Source organism: Hemicordylus capensis, chromosome 2, assembly GCF_027244095.1.
Source record: "Hemicordylus capensis ecotype Gifberg chromosome 2, rHemCap1.1.pri, whole genome shotgun sequence".
Classification (NCBI taxonomy): Eukaryota; Metazoa; Chordata; class Lepidosauria; order Squamata; family Cordylidae; genus Hemicordylus; species Hemicordylus capensis.
Window position 1 is genome coordinate 420,559,131 of NC_069658.1, and position 23,431 is coordinate 420,582,561.

Consider the following 23,431-nt stretch of genomic DNA (forward strand, 5'->3'; position numbering starts at 1 on the left):
CTCTCTCTCTCTCATCACACACACACACACACACACACACACATACACCCCACCAGCAACAGCCACTGAGGGACTTTTGGCTGGTTTGAATCTCCTCTTGCTAAATAGAAGAAAGCCACTACTTTACAATATACCTCTTGCCCATTAGCAAGGGTACACAATACCAACCCACTTCTCTACGTTATCTATTTTACCATAATTCCAACATAATCTGAAAATTACAAGAACTAAGGAAAAACTGGGCATAACTCAAGTCAGCTGAAATCAGTGGCAATCTATCTTAGTTTCACTTCACATGTTTAACACTTGTATTCTTTGCCCCACCCAAGCAGTTGTACAAATAAAAAAACAGCTGCAAAAATAAAAGAATAAAATCCACACATCATAATAAAACAAAACAATGGGGTGGGGGGGGGAGCCAGTGACGCATTCAACAAAAATCATACAATCAACAGCCAGCAGGCCAAACAACAGCATAAATTAAAAGGAGCAGCAAAGCAGCACTGTTCAATAAAACAAATAGCTCAATGGCCAGGGAATGCTTTTTCATGAATTTTTCATGTTTGTCCTCATGGCTAGCAAATGCAACTGGATTTCAATATCTTTCTTGTCTCCATCTAGTTTTATGCCCACATCTAGTTCTGTGTGTCACACGTATCACTCCTCAAGGAGACTATGTGAATAAATCTGAACAATATTAAAGGCAGGAGTTTTAAAAGAACCAATTCAAGTTATTTACAGAACAATACAGTTTCAGTGTTTGCTTCTTTATCTCATGAGTCTGAAAGCTCATAGAAAATGTGTTGGTCAATAGCAATATATTTTTGCTATACAAATTGACAAAGACCAATCCTCTCTTAATGTTGTTTTTCACTCTATTCATGAATTGAACAGATGTGACTGACATATTTTCATTTGCCACCTTTTCTGAAAGTACCCTGCCACCTCTAGCCACTGTGTGACAGGCAGAAATTCAGCAGGCAAAGCTTTCTCCATTGATCTTCATGTCTGGAAAAGTTCTCCCTGTTGAATGTATGCCTGCCATGCCACTGTTAAAGCTTTGCCAGGAAACCAATGGCAGTAACTAATACCCTAGTTGTACTTGAAGAATTTCGACTCATGTAAAGGACCCTCCAATTGTGCCTTAATTATGCTGGTTGGGCCTTACTGCCTTTTTCAGCAAAAAAAGCTTTATGACAGAATTTCCAGGACTCCTAAATTCAAGCATACTGCACTTAATATGTACATTCTTATTTTGTTGAAACATCATCCCATGAACACTCAGGTATCTTCATATTCTGCTCTTTTCAAACCATAGTAAAACCTTCATCCAATAAGAGATTCAGGAACAGACACAAGAGCAGGATTTCTGGCCTGCTATATAACCCTGCTTCTTTGCTTAGAGAAGGGGGAAGCTGTAACCCAAATAACCAATCACAGTTTTAGGATAGAATTGGCCTTCATGGCTGGTTCCATAATAGCCTACAATCATGGAGTAAGCTTGAAATATCTTCCAGTGGGCCTGTTCAATAGACAATAGTTTACAAAGAGAAATCACCTTATTATTTCAGATTTGGTGTGCTGCGTTAGGCAACAACTCATTTTATTTCCATTTAATATGATATACTGTTTTGTTTAGCACCTTGATTCTATAGAAAAAGGAGACCCACAGTGATGCCTAATCAAACTTGCCCACCTGGAAAATTGTTGTACTTGTTCAGTGTTAACGCAATAGGGTTCATTTACCATATAGAAAATAGACTAGCAGATAACACATTGCTTTGATATTGGGATGGTTCTGCTTGTAGCTTTAAAATTAGGGCTGAGGGGAAGTGAGACCCTGAAATTCACTGCCTCGTGTGCAGATGAAAGATTTTGGAAATAATTTTGTTGTTTTTTCAGGGAATTTTTTTAGTCTAAGCTTATGAGATCACCGGCCTCTGTGTGTGTGTGTGTGTGTGTGTGTGTGTGTCCCTATCAACTTTATAATGCCTGGATCAATATGAACCAAATTGGGTAGAGTTGTAGGGACACATAGGCACACCTCAATGGTGTATTGTGATGATGTCATCCACCCTGATTCAATATGGTGAACGAGTAAACATTTGAAGCACAAATGGGCTAACTTGGGAACTTCTTAACAAATTTGAACCAAATTTGTTGCAGCTGTAGGGACACATTGAGACACCTTAATGGCATAGTTTGTGATGATGTCATCCACCCTGATTCAAGATGGTGGATGCGTGAACGTTTGAGGTGCAAGTGGGCTCACTTGAGGACTAACTGATTTGAACCAAATTTGCTTGGGGTGTAGGGACAAATAGGGACACCTCAAAGGTGTAGTTTGTAATGATGTTAGCCACCCCAATTCAAGATGGCTGATGCATGAACATTTGAGGTGTGAGTGGGCTAACTTGTGAATTGCCTGTTTTGAACAAAATTTGCTACAGGTGTAGGAAGTGACACTTAGGGACAGTTCAATGGCGTAGTTTGTAATGATGTCATCCACCCTGATTCAAGATGGCAAACACATGAATGGTTGAGGTACAAGTGGGCTAACTTGTGGACTGCCTAACCAATTTGAACCAAATGGTAAAATTGTAGTGAGTGACACATCACATAGGCACACCTGAGTGGTGTAGTTTGTGATGTCATCCACTCCCATTCAAGATAGTGGACATGTAAATGTTTAAGACTGAAGTAGGCTAACTTGTGAGGATGGTAATTATCAATTAAGATTATATTGAAAGGAAAGAAGGCAGATGAGTTCTTACCAGATCAGTGTGTGTGTGTGTGTGTGTTTTAAGGTTTCAGGAGGCTTCTAGGGCTTAGCAGCAGCAGCAGTATAGTGGCAACAATTCTTTGTTTTTCTTTCAGTTTTTTAAAGGACATCAGAGGTATTCTTAGAAGGCTTTTGGGTAAACAAAATAAAGGCACTTGCCAATGGAGGCTACCTCATTTTACCCAGAATGCCTCTTAGGTCAATGCTACATTATAATGTAGAATTGTTTCAAGGGTCATTCTGATTTGAATTTTGGGTAGTGAGACTGTGTAAATTTTGGGTAGTGATTCTGTATAAGAAGAAATACATGGTGGCCACCACTGGGTTGCTCCCAAGAAGAGATCTGCTATTTGGGGGTGGGTGGGTGGGTTAAAAAAGTTAAAGCAAGAAAAAGAGAGAGCAAAAGGCACCACCTTTGTAGTTGCTGTTGCTTTGTAGTTGCTATTGCTGCCGCCACCACCCCCTCCACCACCAACTAGTAAGCATCCTAAGCATCTTGAAACTTTTCAAAAACGTATCCCTTTTAGGCTTGTGCATTTTGATTTGGGCACAAATCGATTTGTGCCTGATAATGGCAATTTTGGATGATTTGTCTACAAATTCAAACCAGAATTAGACCTCCGATAATTTTCGTTTACAAACCGAAATGACCTCCTCTAGGATCTGAGTTTTGTTTACTTTGGAAAACGCTTCTGCGCTCCATCAGCATTGCATTGCAAATTGTCCTTTTTGTCTCTCCACACAGACTCCAGCAGCAACTGACTGAGTGTTTGTCAGAAGGATTAGCATAGCAGAAGATAAGATATGCAAAAAGGGACACAGCTTCTGAAGACATTTAGTTAAGAGAAATGAGCTGTATTGTGATGCAATTGTGTGCTGAGAATGAAATGATTAAGCTGAGAGCAGCCAATTCATTGTCAACTCTAAGTAACAATATCCAGAACTTCCCACTCTGTCTGGGGGGCTGCTGGGAGCGTCTGGAGGAGAGACGTCTTACAGCTTTGCCCCCCTTTTCTCCCTCTTTATTATCTTGTGTGTAATGATTAAGATTCCACATGCCCTGTCCTGTTTGCATTTAAAATATTTAAGCCCTTGCAGAAAACAAAACAAAATGCCAGCAAGGACACTGCAAGTCTCTTTCAAGGTATATGGGAGGCACAAGCTATTATGCTTGGTTAAAGCAAAAAGTATACACTTCCTATTAACACACTGGGAAGTATATAAGTGGAATGGGGGGGGGGGGGTTGAGAGGTAACATGATACAGGAAGACATCCCGATTGACAGATTGACATTGGAAAGGAAACTAGTTGGAGTTTAGACACAGTAGCCTTTATTGAATTGATGGCTTTATTTCCCATTTCTGGAAAGAGAGAACGGAGTTTGCACCAGGAATATATATGCTGGTGTAGGGCACCATTTCCTCCTTACTGCTGCATGTGTGGGTGAAGAGAGAGCTCCATTCATTGCCTGTTCCATCATCCTTTGCCCCTATCCTCCACCATTGACTCCACTTTCCCAGGGGAGCTGCCATTCTCCAGGATTTACGCCCTTCCTTAGCCTCACTGACCAGCCTGCTGCTTCTCCTGTGTGTTCAGCCTTTTTTAAAAAAGGCTTGATGTTGGAATGAAGGTTACAAATGTGAAATGTTAAAAAAAATAAACATTGTGATGCTTGCTGATGCTGATAATGTGATGATAGTAAATGCAATGCTTTGCCAGCGTGGTGTAGTGGTTAGAGTGCTGGACTAGGACCAGGGAGACCCGAGTTCAAATCCCTATTTGGCCATGAGACTTGCTGGGTGACTCTGGGCCAGTCACTTCTCTTTCAGCCTAACCTACTTCACAGGGTTATTGTGAGGAGAAACATAAGTATGTAGTATACCTTGTGCTGGTCAACGACCGTAATTATTATTATTATTATGTAGTATACCGCTCTGGGCTCCTTGGAGGAAGAGCGGGATATAAAATGCAAATAAATAAATAAAATGTCTGCTGTATGAGTCTATTCTTTGTATTTCTCCAAAATAGAAAGAAGCACTCTGTGACTAACTAAAGCGGCAGCACAGAGAGACAGACACACATGCACCAACCTACCCCAAAGGATTCTGTGACTTGATTGACTAAAGCGGCAGCACAGATAGAAGCACATGTGCCCACCCACCCCAACCTGCCCCCACCACCAGCGGTGGCCATTGATGAGCTTGATGCTACTGGTGCCCCCTCACAAATGTCTGCCACTCAGACTCTGAGAGAAGCACATAGCATTAGGCCGCAACACAAACCCAACACCAGGGCAGCTCAACTTCGGCCCTCCTTCAGATCTTGGCCTACAATTCTCATAATCCCTGGCTATTGGCCACTGTGTTTGGGGATTATGGGAGTTGTAGTCCAAAACCAGCTGGGGTGCCGAAGTTGAGCAGGCCTGCCCCAAACCCTCTCCAACCCTCTCACAGAGCACGCAGCCATGCACACACAGGTATAAAATGCTAATATTCACCCACCCATGTCTAGCAGACAGTAATATATAATTATAATAATTCTTATTATTTTTACACTTATATCACACTCTTCCTCCAAGGAGCCCAGAGTGCTGTACTACCTACTTGAGTTTCTCTTTCACAACAACCCTGTGAAGTAGGTTAGGCTGAGAGAGAAGTGACTGGTCCAGAGTCACCTAGCTAGTTTCATGGCTGAATGAGGATTTGAACTCGGGTCTCCCCAGTCCCCAATAATGAGGATTGGGTCATATAGTGAGTTGTTGCATCATCAGGGTTTTAATTGAAATATTGCTTGAAACCACAAATGGGTGGTGCTGCTGTGCTGGGGTGCCACAGGCTCTGAACTGCCGGAAAATGCCCAAATATCAGTCTTCACTCAAAATTTTTGGTAAATTGTTGAAGATTACGCTGAGTGTGGATTCTATGATAGCAAATTAGAGTGTATTCATGGTGTTTCATTGAATATCTCATTTGCTATCATAGAATCCACACTCAGAATACCTCAGAAACAACAGAACCCTGTACCCCATGGGTTAGAAACTCATGGGGGTGGTTGGCACCCTATGTGGACTACACCACCACTCACTCTGGGCCACCCCAGCACCCTCCAAGTGCACTTATGGGGCTGCTGAAAGCTCCATTATTATACCTTATGAGGAAAAACTTTAAAGACGCGTAAACTTTAACAATTTACCAAAAATCAGCCCTCTGCCCAAATCCTTTGAAAAAATTCAGGTAGCTTCCTTGCCCCTACCTGGCACTACCACCAACCCCACACTGCTCTAGGCCACCCCTTCCCCCCCGACGTGAAGCTATACATTTGCTGACACCTCCATGCTTCTTTATGGAGAAAAACCTTAAAGATGTGTAAACTTCAACAATTCCCCAAAAATCATCCCTCTGCCCAATCACTCTGAAATTGGGGTGGTAGCCTCCACCCATTGGGTACTACCACTATACCCCACTCTTTTTGACCAGATCCCACGCTATGCCCCTGAACTGCCCAAAGACACTAAAACTTCAAAAATTCCCCAAAAATCAGCCCTTTGCCCAATCCCCCTGAAATTTGGGTAGTAGCCTCCTCCCATTAGGCACTACCACCTTACCTCACTCTTTTTGCCCAGATCCCATGCTATGCCCCCTATCTGCCCCAAAGACACCATTGCGAGAACATTCCAAAGCCTGGGGGCAATAATCAAGAAGGCCCTGTCCCACATGAGTGAGATCAAACCTCACTCTTTGTTGACACACAGACCTGATCCCTCTCTGATGACCTTGGCAGATGAACAGAAGCACTTAAGAGCAGGTGGTCCTTCAGATATTCAGGCCTCAACTCATTAAGGGCTTTAAAGGTCATAAGCAATATTCTGAATTTGACCCAGAAACAAATTAGCAGTCAGTGCACCTCTTTCAAAATGGGTGTAATATGCTCCCCAGTGAGTGGCTCTGAACAGAAACCTAGCTGCCACACTTTGTGCTAGCTAAAGTTTCTAAGCATTAAAGAATATTTGGGCAGGCCCATGTAGAGTGTATTGCCATAAACCAGCCATGATGTGACTGAGGCATGGTTATCCGTGGCCAGATCTGCCTTCTTGAGAAAGGGACACAGCTGGTACACCAGCCAAAGCTATGCAAAGTCACCCCTGGCTACCATCCCCACTCACACATCCAAAAGTGGAACAGGGTCCAGTAGTACCCCCAGACTCTGTTTCTGCTTTTTCAAGGGAGCAAAACCACATCAAGACCCAATAGAATCCCCTCATCCCAACTGGTTCTGCTATTGACCAACAGCAACTTCGACTTGCTTGAATTCAGTTGACCATCCAACATATAGCCCATTGCTGGATCTTTTCAACCTCCAATCCATGGTTCAGAACATCCACTCTCTCCCTAGGACAACATGAGCTACAGCGGAGTGTCATCCACGACCACTTATTGATGAAAAATGTCTCTCATGGTGGCTTACAAAACAAATCCTGTAGAACTCCCTTTCAGGGGTGAAACCAGCATTTTGGTGCTGGTAGAGGGAATAAAGAGAAGCATGGAAACAAGTAGCAGGTTAATGTGTTTCTGCTTATGCCACTCCATCTCACTCAGTGCTCTACATGGTTCTGTAAGAGATACCAGACTGACTGTTTACTTACAACAAATGAGCCATTAAGTCGAGCCTTAGAAGATAGCTAACAAGAGACACTTCTCCAATTGACTTTATTGCTGGAGTAATTAATGACATCCAAGTTTCCCTCTTCAGATAAGATATGGGTCTGTGCTGTTTGCTCAGCGCTTAGAACATTTTCCCCATGAATGCCTGCATCTATTGAAAATCCGTTTAGAGGAAAATACACGCTGTCTCTGCATTGATGTGTTGTGTCCACAGATGTTTCCATGCAGGTACAGTTCTCAGCTGCCTGATCCTATGTCTCAGCTGGAGCTGCTTCAAGGCAAACAGTAGTTTGCACTACAAAAACGGAATAGTGTACTGTACTATACTCTATAGTTAATATGTGCTGCAAAGAGAACCTCCTGAGCCCTACTTGCCTCAAAAGCAAAACAAAGCATTTAATTGGGTGCAAGGTTTCTGGGCTGATAAATGAATCACAGAATGCAACAATGGATGACTCGTTTCTCAGGCTTCATCTACCTATGCAGCGGAATGAGTGGTGGAAACTTGAGGTAGTAGACAGTACCACTGCAGCTTGTGACACTCACAACTTGCACTGCGCAGGGCAGACTCAAGGAAGTGGCTCATCTGCTCAGACCTCTAGCCAGGTCCAGACGGGGACCATTGGCTTAGCCACTGCCGCCATGGAGGCCTGCTTGGCTGGGATTCCCAGACCCCGCTCCCAACCCCGGCCGTGCACAATGCACACACAAAAGAAATTGGCACAGTGGGGTGGGTGCAACAGAGTGAGTGGAGGATGTTTGCGGGGGGATTTGTGTTGGCAGTGGAGGAGGCCCCTGCCAAAAAATAAAGTTTGAAAAAAATCATGGTGCTTACTGTCTCTCTCAGCCTAACTTACTTCACAGGGTTGTTGTGAGGAGAAACCTAAGTATGTCTCGGCTCCTTGGAGGAAGAGCAGAATATAAAAGTAAAATAAATAAATAAATAAAAAAGAAATACTGTGCCACAAAAAAATGGGGGAGCAATATTCATTTATTGAACAAGGGCTCTTTCTGACGTCGCTACTCCACTGAGTCTCAGAGAACTTAGGAAGTAGAGGCAAGAATTCCTGTTCCACTATCTAGACCATGGGTCTCAAAATGTGGCCCTCCTGCAGATGTTGGCCTCCAAGTCCCATCAGCCCTGGTTACTTGCTGCTGTGAATGGGAATGATGGGAGTTGCAATCCAACAACAGCTGGAGGGCTGTAGTTTGAGACCTGTAGACTAGACAAAGACCAAAAGCCAGCTACTGGTCCTTACACCTAGGTTGGTCAACATTCTCTCAGGCTATAAATACTGAGGATTGTTCTTCTTTGTAGGGTGGCCAACCTTTGATTTAAAAAATTCTGTCACCTGCATGTGGCCAGGTATAGAGTCTGAAGGGATAGGGCAGAGCTAGAAAGAATGTAATGGGTCAGGTGGAGTCAACAGCACAACTGGATCCACCTGAGGGCATGCATTGCACTGCAACTGTGTGTGAACCCTCTGCTGCCTAGAAATACTACCTACACCAAATGCCAGTCTCCCACACACCATCAAACCCACAGTTACACACACAAAGTGCTGAAACTAATATAGTTCATGCACAGCAGATAACTCCCCAAATCGGGTTGTTAGTGAAAAACAGGACCATCTGATCTGTAATGCTGGAAAATGATGGGTCATCACTGAAAAAGAAATAAGGGTCAGTGGCTGGATTCCACCTGTTGTGTTATACACTTCTATTTGCACAATCTGTTGTCCACATGCTGCTAATGAGAAGGCCTGGGGGGAGGAGAGTTTACCCTATGAGTACAGTAGAAGCAAAATTAGAAAGAAGTGCATTTCAAACATAATTAAATGGCAAAGCCTTATTTCTAACTATTCGGTACTAGCAATCAAGAGTTTAAACAAGTGTTCTTTGTTGTGAAATGGGTAGGCTAACTCTTATTAGAAGAAAAATGCAACCTCTGAATGAAAACTCTATCTATCTATCTATCTATCTATCTATCTATCTATCTATCTATCTATCTATCTATCTATCAGAGAGAGAGAGAGAGAGAGAGAGAGCGCCTGCTAAATACACAAGGTAAAGCAATGGCCAGTCTGGTTTCTCCCTAAAGGAAATGAAAACAATAGAGAGGGAGAGATGTTATTAAGGTGCCAATGGCAGTTCTCTTTCTTAGTGCTTTTTAGAGAGGTGATGGAAGAAAAGGAATGGGACAGCATCAGGGAAGCACTGAGGCAAGGATCCCAATGGATTACTTTAATCAAACCAAGGTAGACAAAGAAGGAGGAGGTAGAGGCGAGTCTTGACATTATAGCTCAGTAGCAAGAAAGAAAAGAAAAAGTATAAGAAATCTAAGTTGACAGTCATTACATACTTGTAAGAAATCTAACTTGACAAGCGTTACATACTTATAGGAAATCTCATTTGTGCCTCCTGCATACGATGTGGCCTTCTGCTGAGTCAGACCCTCAGCCAGACACCTAGCTCAGTATTGTCTACCGAAGGCCTGCTCAGTTTAGGCCCCCTAGCTGCTTTTGGACTCTCTTTCTCTCTATCTGTTCAGTCGTGTCCGACTCTTGGTCACTCTATGGATCACTGCACTCCATGCCGTCCTATCTCGGACAGCTTCCTTTAAGTCCACCATGGTCATCCCAGTGTCATTTTTTATAATATCCAGCCACCGAGTACAAGGCTGTCCCTGTCTCTTTCTCCTGCTGATCATTCCCAGCATAATTGTATTTTCGAGGGAGTCAGCTCGCATGACATGACCAAAATATGTCAGTCTGTGTTTGGTAATCTTAGCTTCTAGCAATATTATTGGTTTAACTCTATCTTTGGACTACAACTCCCATAATCCCCAGCTACAGTGGCCAATAGCCTGGGATAATGGGAGTTGATTGCCAACATCTGCAGGAGGGCTGAAACTGAACAGTCCTGGTGACAGCTCTCCAGGGTTTCAGAAGGGGGGTCCTTCTCAGATGTAGCTAGAGATGCTGGGGGCTGAACCTGGGACCTTCTGCATACAAAGCAGGTGCTCGACTACTGAGTGACAGCCTCTACCAACACGATTGCTATGTAGGAAAGATACACAAGGCATTTCAGGGCATTGTCCTGAGTTATTCTAGCAAAAGTTGCGTCCACACTATCCTCCCCACCCCCATGCTCCTGTATGGACATCATTTACACAATCATTTACTCCTGAGGGCCAGATCATTTTTCTCTCCTCTAAGAATTCACATATTACATTGAGATTGTTATTTTCCCAAAACTGAATAAACAGTCGCCCTTGTTCTTGGAAAGGGGAGACAGTCCTCTATTTTTCACTCCAACCCTCCGTGACATGTTTTTGCTCTTTCAGGGCCTTTCTGGACTCTGGGAAGCACTCTGGACTCTAAGGGTTCTGGTGCATCAGTGCGTGCAGGGTAAAGAGGAAGCTGCATGAGAGCTCCCATCATGCCCCTGCAGTCCCTTGAAGTGCACATGCTTCATTAGTCGGGATGGCAACTACCAGGTAATTGCTCGATTCAATACATTCTCTGGAAAGCGTTTTTGAATAAATTCCCCCATCGCTCAGTTCTTCCATCACGTCTGTTTGGGTGAAGACTGAAAAAGCCATTTCACATGATTTTTTTTAATGTCAAGACTATGGCCTGATTCAGATGTTACCATAAGGCATGAGAAAAGCGGCTGCATGGTCCTTGTTCGCTCTGGTAAATAGGGAGTTGGAAGGGAAGCACATGAGATGGGCATAATGATGTACATATCTTGCACCCTAGCCAAAGATGCCATGAGAAGTAATCACATGTGGCTAGGAACATAGGAAGCTGCCTTCTACTGAGTCAGACCATTGGTCCATCTCGCTCAGTATTGTCTACACAGACTGGCAGCGGCTTCTCCAAGGTTGAAAGCAGGAGTCACTCTCAGTCCTCTCTTGGAAATGCCAGGGAGGGAACTTGGAACCTTCTGCATGCAAGCATGCAGATGCTCTTCTCAGAGTGGCTCCATCCCCTCAGGGGAATATCTTGCAGTGCTCACATATGTAGTCTCCCATTGAAATGCCAACCATGGTGGACCCTGCTTAGCAAAGGGGACAATTCGTGCTTGCTGGCACAAGACCAGCTCTCCTCTCTTTAGGAGGTTCTTGACTTCATACAGAGCTAATCTAAAAAACTGATTCTAAATTTGGTAGATACCAAACGTAATTATTTAAGAGCTTTCCAGAAATGTTTTCATCTGATTTAGCTTCGGATAACACATGATTTTGACATTCCTTACTATTATTATTATTATTATTATTATTATTATTATTATTATTATTATTAACAAATAATAATAATAATAATTCCTTACTACTGAAGTACACTATTTATACATTAATTACACACAAGGATTCCCATTCAAATTGGTGTTTTGTTTTCCCCCAGAAAGTCATTGTTAATTTATTTTTAAAATGTATGCCCTGCTTTTTCTTCCAAGAGAGATTCAGAGGTACCACAGTTTATATACCTGCCTCAGGAAGATGGACATGTGCTCACAGATCACTTGAAAGAAAATGAAACAGCAGATAAGAAATACTGTTATGCCCCTGGTTCCTCAGTTTAATGACTTGTCTCTGAATTCATGTAGTAATGTAATGGATAATTAGATAGCTGAGGCCTATGGATAGCTCCTCTTTTTCTCCAATGGATGGAGAATGATGATGTTTTTTATTATTACTGTTAGAATTGTTTTTCCATTGTGGTGGAAATAAATTTCTCAGTTAAACTAGCTCCATAATAGATATACTTGATTTGATATAGAAATGTGTGTGTATTACCTGAATCCTATTTTTGTTTGATTTGAATATTGAATTTCTAATAATAAAAATATAACTTTAAAAATCTATTACTGTGCAGTATTTAGGCAGATCACTTAAATGTGAAGCAGCTCCCACACTAGTAACGTAATATCTGAACTGGTCTTCACAATGTACAGTAAATAGACGTGCATGTTTCATACCAATGTTGTATACAGATTAATATTTCTAGATTCCAATTTAAGGCATTTGGTTGCTGGTTTTATGGTTTTGTTATGATGTAGTGTTTTCTGAATCTGTATAGTTTGTTGCTGTGAACAGCTGTGCAGACTAGAACAGCAGAAAAGCAGCCTACTGAGCAGTATACATAAATAATGTCCATTATTTTCTCGGTTGTGTCATTGCACTTTGGACACAGATATGATGCAAACCCCCAAAGCCAACTGTGTGTGGCATGTTTTTAATATAATAGTGAGTCAATTGTCTAGTCTTCGTGTCTTTCATTCATGGAGTAGGGGGAAGATCAATAAGGACCGGGTCTCACTATCAGTGAGACCTGGTTTGAGGCAGTGAGTGGGAAGAGCGGGCTAAGTCTGCTCTCCCTGCTCACGAGCAGGCAGGGAGCCCTGGGTGGCCGGATCGGCCACCCACACGATGGCCGGCACCGTGACGGAGCCGGCGGGGGGTGGGGGGAGCGGGGGCCATGCGGCCCCCGCAAGCCCCAGTATGCCCTGTGTGAGCGTAAAGGGCATACTGGGGAGACCCCTGGAGCCGGGAGGCGGCTTTTCGCCTCCCGGCTGGGGGTCTACTCATAAGTAGGCGCAGCGCAAAGGTGCACTGTGGCTACTCACGATCCTAAAAAGCAGGTTTGCTGGAGCGCTCTCTCTGCAAACCTGCTTTTTAGCAGGGGTTCTCGAGCGGGTTACCCGCTCAAGAACCACCGGGCCCGGCTGCAAGCCCAGTGGTTCTTACGGTCAACAAAAATCGGGCTAGCCTCTGCTAGCCCGATTTTTGTTGATCGTGAGAATCGCCCCTAAGAGTGTTTTCAGATGGGTACTTCCCAAATGACAATAACATTAAAACAGGAAATGAAACTGAAAGTATACAATTGAGGTGCTCACAGGCAAGAGGGACTGTTGATGAGATTCCTGGATTTGCACTACAGTTATTGTGCATTCTGTGCAGATTCTGCTAGTCTGACTGGACAAGCAGCAGTCAGCATATGGATCAGAAGAGTAGCTGTATGAAATGCAGATGTGAGGCGTGTTGTTTGTTTGCAGATCCTTCTGTCAGGAAATGCTTATATTAGTATTGTCATGACCATGCTGGTTTACTGAAGAGTACTGTGAAAGCAGTTCCCTGGGATGGAAGCTCTATTTATTCATTACAGGAAAATGCACTGATAATGGAAGCACCCTAATAGTGCCTCACTAAAGCACCCTCCAATTTTGTTTGGCTAATCGAGATGTGCATGAATCAATTTTTTTATTCGATTTGTACCTGGATTGAATCACTCCTGATTTGTTTTGAGCTCGAATCTGCCCCCTCCCCCCGAATCACCCCAGATTCTATTTGTGCCCAAATTTTCTGAAACTGAATCAATTTGGGGTAAAAAAGGGGTCCTGGGGGCAAAAGAGTGGGGTGGGTAGTAGTGCCCAATAGGTGGAAGCTACCACCCAAATTTCAAAGAAATAGAGCAAAGGGGTGATTTTTAACAGGTTTTTTAAAAAAAGTTTGCACATCTTTAAACTTTTTTCCATAGGGAATAATGGGGATTTCAGCAGTCATATAGCTCCACATGGGAGGCACCAGGGTGGCCCAGTGTGGGTTGCGGTGGATGGTAGTGCCCAGTGGGTGCAAGGAAACTACCATCCAGATTTCAAAGAAATTGGGCAAAAGTGTGATTTTTAAACATTTTAGACTAACTTAGAATCCCCTATCACAGCTCATCTTTGTTCATTCATAATCTTCTTTGGTGCAAAATAATAAATGAACTTAGAAAGAATCTACTCTCATTTCCTACCAAAGAATCTATCCTCAGAACCCTCAGACATTGAAAACAACAAAAACCAGTGCCCCATGGACTTGTGGGTTTGGGGGTGGTTGGCACCCTATGTGCACTACACCACAACCTGCTCTAGGCCACCCTGGTGCCCCCCACGTGGAGTTATGGGGCTGCTGAAATCCCCATTATTCCCTATGGGAAAAAGCTTAAAGACATGCAAACTTCAAAAAAAACTTTTAAATATCCCCCCTTTGCCCAATTTCTTTGAAACTTGGGTGGTAGCTTCCATCCATTGGGCACTACCACCCCACCCACTTTGGCCACAAAATGAAGGTTCGAATTCCCGAATATTTTTGGGTCTGAATTGGGGTGATTTTTACCTGAACCTGGGCAATTGAGCACGGCAATTTGAGTTGTCTACAAATGCCCGTATCAGCCAAATCCATGTACAAATCCAAATTGATTCACACATCCCTATTCGCTAACCAACAACACAGAATGTGAATAGCCCTTTGCTGCACCCTTTTTGACTCATTATCTAAGCTCTTATTAACAAATTATTAATAAATAAGACTATCCCCCTTAGAAATTATGTGACAGGAAAGCAAGTTGGGATGTTCATAGTGGAGGAACAAACAGTATGACTGCAAATGGAAATCCCACCAAAGGGCTGGTGAGGAAGGCTGAGTGAGGTTCAAAGAGTTGGGGGTTAATGACTCTGTAGCCATGAGTGAAGGCCAGTCATTCCTTGCAGGCTTGTGTCTGTCAATAATTAACACAGTTTTAAAAACCACCATTGGATGATATCCTGACTAAATCTATCTATCTATCTATCTATCTATCTATCTATCTATCTATCTATCTATCTATCATATTTTTATAACGCCTGATATGTACATCTCTAGGCAGTGTACAACATTTTAAAAACACAGATTAAAATACACAAGACACAATACAAAGTATAAAACAGTTATTAAAACTATTTATTTATTTATTTATTTATTTATTTATTTATTTATTTATTTATTTCATTTCTAAATCGCCCCTTCCAGAGGCTCTGGGCAGTGTACAACTTTTTAAAAAGACATAAAACCCACAATTCAAAACCAATGCTAAGAACAATATAAAAACAATTCAAAACGATTAAAACCATTTAAAACCAATTAAAATACTTTTAAAAAACAACAATACTTTACAAGCCTTGGAAGGCCAGGCCAAACAAATAGGTTTTTCGGGCTCTCTTAAAGGCCGACAGAGAGCCTAAACTGCGGATATCTGCCGGGAGTGCATTACACAGACCAGGAGCAGCTACAGAAAAGGCCCGATTCTGAGTCGCCACCAGATGTACCAGTGGTAACTGGAGATGGACCTCTCCAGATGACTTCAACGAGCAATGGAGATCATACTGAAGAAGGCACTCCCTAAGGTAGTGCCCAGGCTGTTCAGAGCTTTAAAGGTAATAACCAGCACTTTGTATTTCGCCTGGAAACATATCGGCAGCCAGTGCAGCTGTAAGACAGGCATAATTTGGTCTCTCCGGGTTACCCCAGAGACCAATCTGGCTGCCGCATTTTGAATTAACTGAAGTTTCTGAACTATGTACAAAGACAGCCCCACATAGAGCGTATTACAGTAGTCAAGGCTGGAGGTTACCAGCTGATGCACCACTGTTTTGAGATCGTTCTCTTCAAGGAATGGACACAACTGTTGAATCAGCTGAAGCTGATAGAAAGCGCTCCTGGCCATAGCCTGAGATACCATAGTGAGGCCTGGCTCCAAGAGCACTCCCAAGCTGCGTACCTGTTCCTTCTGGGGGAGTGTAACCCCATCCAGCACAGGAAGATCTAACTCATCCCTTAAATTCCAATCCCCCACAATGAGCACCTCCGTCTTGCTTGGATTCAGCTTCCATTTGTTATCCCTCATCCAGCCCATTACTGCCTGTAGGCAGGCATTTAGGGAGTGAATGCCATTTCCTGATGATGATGATGATGATGATGATGATGATGATGATGATGATAAGAAATAGATTTTGGTGTCATAGGCATACTGATAACACCCTGCACCAAATCTCCTGATGACCTCACCCAGCAGTTTCATGTAAATATTAAAAAGCACTGGTGACAGAATGGAGCCCTAAGGGAATCCATATAATAGCTCCCATTTTAAAGAGGAACTATCACCAAGCTCCACCATCTGGAATCTGCCTGAGAGATAGGAGTGGAACCACTTGCAAAGCAGTGCCTCCTATCCTTAGGCGATCCAGAAGGATACCATGGTTGATGGTATCGAACGCCACCAAGAAATCCAAAAGAACCAACAGAGTTACACTCCCTCTGTCGATTCCCCAGTAAAGGTCATCCATCAGGCTGACCAAGGCAGACTCAACCACATATCCTGCTCTAAAGCCAGTTTGAAATGGGTCTAGATAATCAGTTTCCTCCAAAATCACCTGGAGCTGATTAGCCACCACTCTCTCAATCACCTTGCCCAACCATGGGAGATTGGAGACCGGCCTATAACTGTCCATCACTGATGGATCTAAGGAAGGCTTCTTAAGAAGTGGTCTAATAATTGCCTCCTTCAAACAAGGAGGCATCCTACCCTCCCTCAGTGATGAGTTAATGATATTAACTAAGCCATCCCCAACAATCTCCCTGCTAGGTAAAAGCAGCCAAGTCAGGCAAGGATCCAGAGAACAAGTGGTAGGCCACACCACCTCAAGCAGCTTGTCCACATCATGAGGTATGACAGATTGAAACTGATCCAACCTAATACTGCAAGAGGGATTGCTGGACACCACCTTAATAGACTCTGAAGAAACAGTGGAGTCCAATTCGGCCCAAATACAGGAGATCTTGTCCGCAAAGAACCCATTAAAAGCATCACAGCAGAACAAAGTCCCCGGGGATTGGTTTGAATTGGAAGGAGCCTGAATCAAACTCCTCACAACCCGGGACAGCTCTGCTGGACACGAACCCACAGAAGCAATGCACACAGACCAGAATTGTTTTTTTTGCTGCATGCACCACCTCTGCATAAACCTTCAAATGGGCTCTATGCTATGTCCTGTCACATTCAAGCTGAATTCTCCTCCAGTTGTGCTCCAGTCGCCTACCTTGCTGCTTCAGACCCCGTAACTCCTCTGTATACCAAGGGGCCACTTTTAAAGCAGATCAGAAGATATGCTTAGGTGTGATCATGTCTACTGCCCTGGTGAGTTTCCTATTCCATGTTCCCACTAGGGCATCGACAGAATTGCACATAAACAGATAATATTAAAACTTTCAAAATTAATTCTAATTAAAAGCTTGCAAGAACAGGAGAGTCTTGAGGGTCCTCCTGAAAACAAAGAGAGAAGGAGATGCTATTATTTCAACAGGGAGCATATTCCAAAGCCTCACGGTAGCCACTGATAATGCCCAGTCCTGAGTCACCACCAAATGATCTTGTGGCAACCATAACCGGACCACTCCAGAAGATCATAACAGGTGGCAGGGTTCATGACAAAGGAGGTGTTCTCTTAAATAGCCTGGACCCAAGCTGTTAAGGGCTTTATGGATAATAACCAGCACTTTGTGTCTCACCCAGAAACATTGGCAGCCAGTGCAGTTCCGTTTGTGTTGTCCCAGAGACCAATCTGGCTGCCACATTCTGTACCAATTGTAGTTTATGGACTACGTACAAAGGCAGCCCCACATAGAGTGCATTACAGTAGTCAAGTCTGGAGGTTACCAGCATATGTACCACTGTTTTAAGGTCATTTACCTCTAGGAATGGATGTAGCGGATGTATCAGCTGAAGCTGAGAAAAAGCGCTCTTGGCCACTGCCTCAACCTGAGAAACCAGGGAGAACTTTGGGTCCAGGAGTACTCCCAAGCTACGTACTTGATCCTTTGCGGGGAGTGTAACCCCATCCAGAACATGCAGATCTGAACCATCTCTTGGGTCCCAGCTCCCCACAGTCAGTACCTCCGTCTTATTTGCATTCAATCTCTGTTTGTTACCCCTCATCCAGCCCATCACTGCCTCCAGGCAGGTATTTAAGGAAGATATGCCATTTCTTGTTGAGGTTGACATGGAGAAGTAGATCTGAGTGTCATCAGCATATTGATACACCACACACCAAACCTCCTGATGATCTCTCCCAGCAGTTTCATGTAGATGTTAAAGAGCATAGGAGAATCTCATAGGAGGTATGTCCACAGGAGGGTGAAGGACTGGGTATCCCAGCAGCTGGGTTAAAGGAGTGCTTGCTCCCTTAATCTCGCCCAAGAGCCAGGCTTAGGAGTGGGGTTAGATGGGGTAGGAGTGCTGGGATCCCAGCTCTCCATGTTAGCAGCCCAGCCCAGGCTAGGCTACTCGTGAGAATGGCCTCACTGTGTTTGGAAGTGTGATATTGCATAGGTAACCTGAAAATGTTGTTGTCTTTAAAATTCACTATGGGCTTGAGCTAGATGGTATGATCACTATCAGCATATATGTAAATATATAAAGCATTCAAACAAGGAGTTTGCCAACTGTGGTTCTAATATTAAAAGAATAAGAATGGGCAGGAAATTCTCTGTAAGAAATCCTCCAAATATTGGCACTAACTCTCAAATATGTTGTGACAAAGTATAGATTTGCCTGGCTTTCAGTCATGCTGTGTTGTTTTTGGCTCTTCCCTAAGGTTTCCGAGCAGGAAGTAAATTAGAGTGAGGGAACACAGTCATTTTCTATCATTCTTTTAATTAGGTGCAGCTTCAAATGACTGCTGGCAGTCTGTAAATAGGAAAATTGTCTGGGATATGTAGAGAACTGTCTGGGATATGTAGGGAAGCATGTCTGGGATATGAATGTCTGGGATATGTAGGGAAGCATGTGCTCCCAGTGGGCATGACATCCTAACTTCCCCAAGTCTGGTTCCTGCACTCTCCACCTGATGTTCTCCCAACATTCTCCACCTGACTTCAAATCTTGGTTTTGGAAGTTGGGTGGCGAATCTTGGAAAACAGCCTTGGTTGTGTTCAGACATTAAAATAAACTAAAAACTTTGGTTGTGTTCAGAGCCGGAAGCATGCTCTCTTGGTTCCTAACTTATCCCCAACATTTTCCCCACTTACAGATTTGCTGGTGGTCATGTGAAGCTGCGCATAGGGGCAAGTGCCCTTTTAAAAATATTGTGGAAATTTTAATACATACAGTGGTGGTGTGATTCATCTCTGAGAAAAAAGCATCAAGAAGAATAACAAAAACTTCTTTAAATACATCAGATGCAGGAAACCTGCCATGGAGGTGGTGGGACCATTAGACAATGAGGGAGTGAAAGCAATTATTAAGGAGGATATGGAGGTTGCAGAGAAGCTAAACGTCTGTTCCAGGCAAAATGATTGAAAGTATCCTCAATGATAAAATTGTAAAGCACGTAGAACAACAGGCCCTGCCAGGAAGAACTAGCATAGCTTATGCAAAACTAAATCTTGCCTTACAAACTTTCTGGAGTTCTTTGAGAGTGTCAACAAGTGTGTGGATAAAGGTGATCCAGTTGACATAGTATATCTGGACTTCCAAAAAGCTTTTGACAAAGTTCCTCATCAAAGACTCTTGAGAAAACTAAGCAGTCATGGGAAAAGGGGACAAGTATATGTGTGGATTGCTAACTGGTTGAAGGACAGGAAACAGAGGTTAGATGATACCAAACAATTTAGGGTAGTGAAATCCAAAACAGATTGTGAGGAGCTCCAAAAGGATCTCTCCAAACTGGGTGAGTGGGTGACAAAATTGCAAATGTGGTTATATGTTGGCAAGCTTAAAGTGATGCACACTGGGACGAAAACCCCCAACTTCAAGTATACACTGATGGGATCTTAGCTGTGGGTGACTGAACAGGAGAGAGATCTTGAGGTCATGGTGGACAGCTCGTTGAAAGTGTCGACAATGTGTGGCAGCTGTGAAAAAGGCCACTTCCATGCTAGGGATCAATTAGCCACACATAGACTGGGTAGATTCACACTCAGGTAATGACAAAGAGGTCAAATTTCTATATATGCTGAATGACTGTGCCCTAGAACAGTTGGTCTTGGAACCAACTAGAGAGGAAACCTTGGACTTAATCCTGAGAGGCACCCAGGACCTGGTGCGTGATGTCACTGTCATTGACCTTTTAGGGAATAGTGACAATAGTGCAATCAAATTCAGCATAAATGCGGGAAAGAATCACCAAGGAAGTCTAACACAGACACTTTGAATTTCAGAAGAGGAAACTTCTCCAAAATGAGGAGTATGGTGAAAAGAAAGCTGAAAGGGGACATCAGGAGAGTCACTTCACTTCAGAATGAATGGAGTTTATTCAAATCCACAATACTAGAAGCCCAGTTAGATTGTAAACCCAAAAGGAGGAAAGGTACCACTAAGCATCCAGGAGGATCCCAGCATGGCTAACAAGAACCATCAAGGAAGCCATAAAAGGGAAGAAGACATCCTTCCGAAATTGGAAGGCCTGTCCAAATGAAGAGAACAGAAAGGAACACAAACTCTGCCAAAAGAAATGCAAGGTGACAATAAGGGAGGAGAAAAAAGAGTTTGAGGAACATTTAGCTAAAAGCATCAAGGGGAATAACAAAAACTTCTTTGAATACATCAGAAGCAGGAAACTTGCCAGCGGGGCTGTTGGACCATTAGACAATGAGGGAGTGAAAGGGATTATTAAGGAGGATATGGAGGTTGCAGAGAAGCTCAATGAGTTCTTTGCATCCACCTTCACAGCAGAGGATATTGAGCATATACCTGTTCCTGAACCAGGCTTTTGGGGGATGGAGGCTAAAGAACTGAGTCAGATAGAAGTGACGAGAGTTGATGTTCTAAACTGTCTGGAAGAATTGAAAACTAGTAAATTGCCAGGGCTGGATGGCATCCATCCAAGAGTCCTCAATGAATTCAAATGTGAAATTGCCGACCTCCTTGCTAAAATATATAACTTACTAGCAGACCCTGCACAGAGCATCTGTGCGCTCTTCAGGGCTGGCAGTTACCTATACTCCCCAGTAACCTCTCCGTCCCGGGGAAGGGGCCTGCCACCGCTGCCTGCCTCCGGGGAAGGGTCCACCTCTGCTTGTCTCCACGGCCAAACCACTGGCGGGCTGAGTGCCGACTCCGCGGACGGGCCCGCCACTGCTGCCTTCCTCTGCGGACAGACCCACCGCAGCTGCTTGTCATGGTCACCTCTGCCGGCGGGCCAAGTGCCGCCTCCGCGGATGGGCCCGCTGCCGCTGCCGCTTTCCTCTGTGGCTGGGCCCACCTCTGCCTCTGGTCTCCAATCAGCTGGGGCGCCGGGATGCACATTCGGAGGCACACCCAGGAGAAATATATAGATATAGATATAGATCCCTGCACTCAGGCTGTGTACCGGCAAATGTCAAATGTGGTTCAATGTTGGAAAGTGTAAACTGATGCACATTGGGACGAAAAACCCAAACTTCAAGTATATGTTGATGGGATCTGAGTTGTCAGTGACTGACCAGGAGAGGGATCTTGGGGTTGTGGTGGATAGCTATTTGAAAGTGTTGACTCAATGTGTGGCAGCTGTGAAAAAGGCCAATTCAATGCTAGGGATCATTAGGAAGGGGATTGAAAATAAAACTGCTAATATTATAATGCCCTTATAAAAGACTATGGTGCAGCCACACCTGGAGTACTGCGTACACTTCTGGTCACCACAACTAAAAAGGGACATCGTAGAACCGGAAAAGGTGCAGAAAAGGGGAATTAAGATGAACAGAGGCCTAGAGCACCTTCCTTATTTGGCAAGGCTACACCATCTGGTGCTATTTAGTTTAGAAAAAAGACTACTGTGGGGAGACATGATAGAAGTCTATAAAATCATTCATGGTGTGGAGAAAGTGGATAGAGAGACATTCTTTTCCCTCTCACATAACACTAGAACCAGGGATCATCCCATGAAATTGATTGCCAGGAAATTTAGGACCAGCAAATGGAGGTAATTTTTCACACAACACATAATCAACTTTTGGAATTCTCTGCCACAGGATGTGGTGACAGCCAACAACCTGAATGGCTTTAAGAGGGGTTTGGATAACTTCATGGAGGAGAGGTCTATCAATGGCTACTAGTCGGAGGTCTATAGGCTACCTCCAGTCTCAAAGGCAGGATGCCTCTGAGTACCAGTTGAGGGGAGTATCAGCAGGAGAGAGGGCATGCCCTCAACTCCTGCCTGTAGCCTTACAGTGGCATCTGGTGGGCCACTGTGTGATACAGGATGCTGGACTAGATGGGCCTTGGGCTTGATCCAGCAGGGCTGTTCTTATGTTCTTAACATGCTTCTTGGGGGTGGGAGGCAGTCAATGTAGTATGTCTATGAAATCTTCCATGAGGGAGATTTTGTATCACTGATTTCTTTTTTGGTTAAACAAGGCTCCAAGGCATGATATGATGGCACATTGTGCAGCAAGCAGGTCTTGAGTTTGATTAATGCCTGAACATCAGGGGCGTATCTAGTGTAGGGCAGGCAGGGCATGTGCCCTGGTCGCCACTTGAAGGGGGCGACAATTTTAAAAATTTTAAAAAATTAAAAAATAGCTGCCAAAAACAAAATGGCCACCGTGCATGCTCAAATGGCCTCTGTGAGGCCCTAGGCCATGCCAGGCCTCACAGAGGCCATTTGAGCATGCACAGCAGCCATTTTGTTTTCAGCGACCATTTAAAAAAACCCATTTTAAAAAAACATGGCCACCACACATGCTCAAATGGTCCCTGTGAGGCCCTAGAGGGCAGTGGGGGGAGGGAGAACCTTTGCAACCCCCCCACAGCCTTTAGGAAGCCCCCCAAAGGGGCTACAGGTTAAAAGATTTTTTAATTTAATTTAATATGTCACTGTACACATATTCAGTTTGGCACTATGTACAGAGAATCAGGGCTTGTGACTACTGAGCTGAAGCTTATGAGCTAGGATTTTATTCATTTGCTCTTACTTTGCTTCTTGTGATAAGTGAGTTAAATGTGATGTCTTAATAATATGGATATTAATGGTGAGTTTGAATCAGTGTGAAATCCTTAGTATTAAGGCCCACTGGGAGTTTCTTGCTCTCTTTCTCTCATTTTAACTGTCTTTCTGAAATACTAGAATATATTCCAAGCAGTGACACAGTTTACTCTGCATATCCTTTAATTATTTTCAGAGTATCTGGGAAAAGTCAAATTCT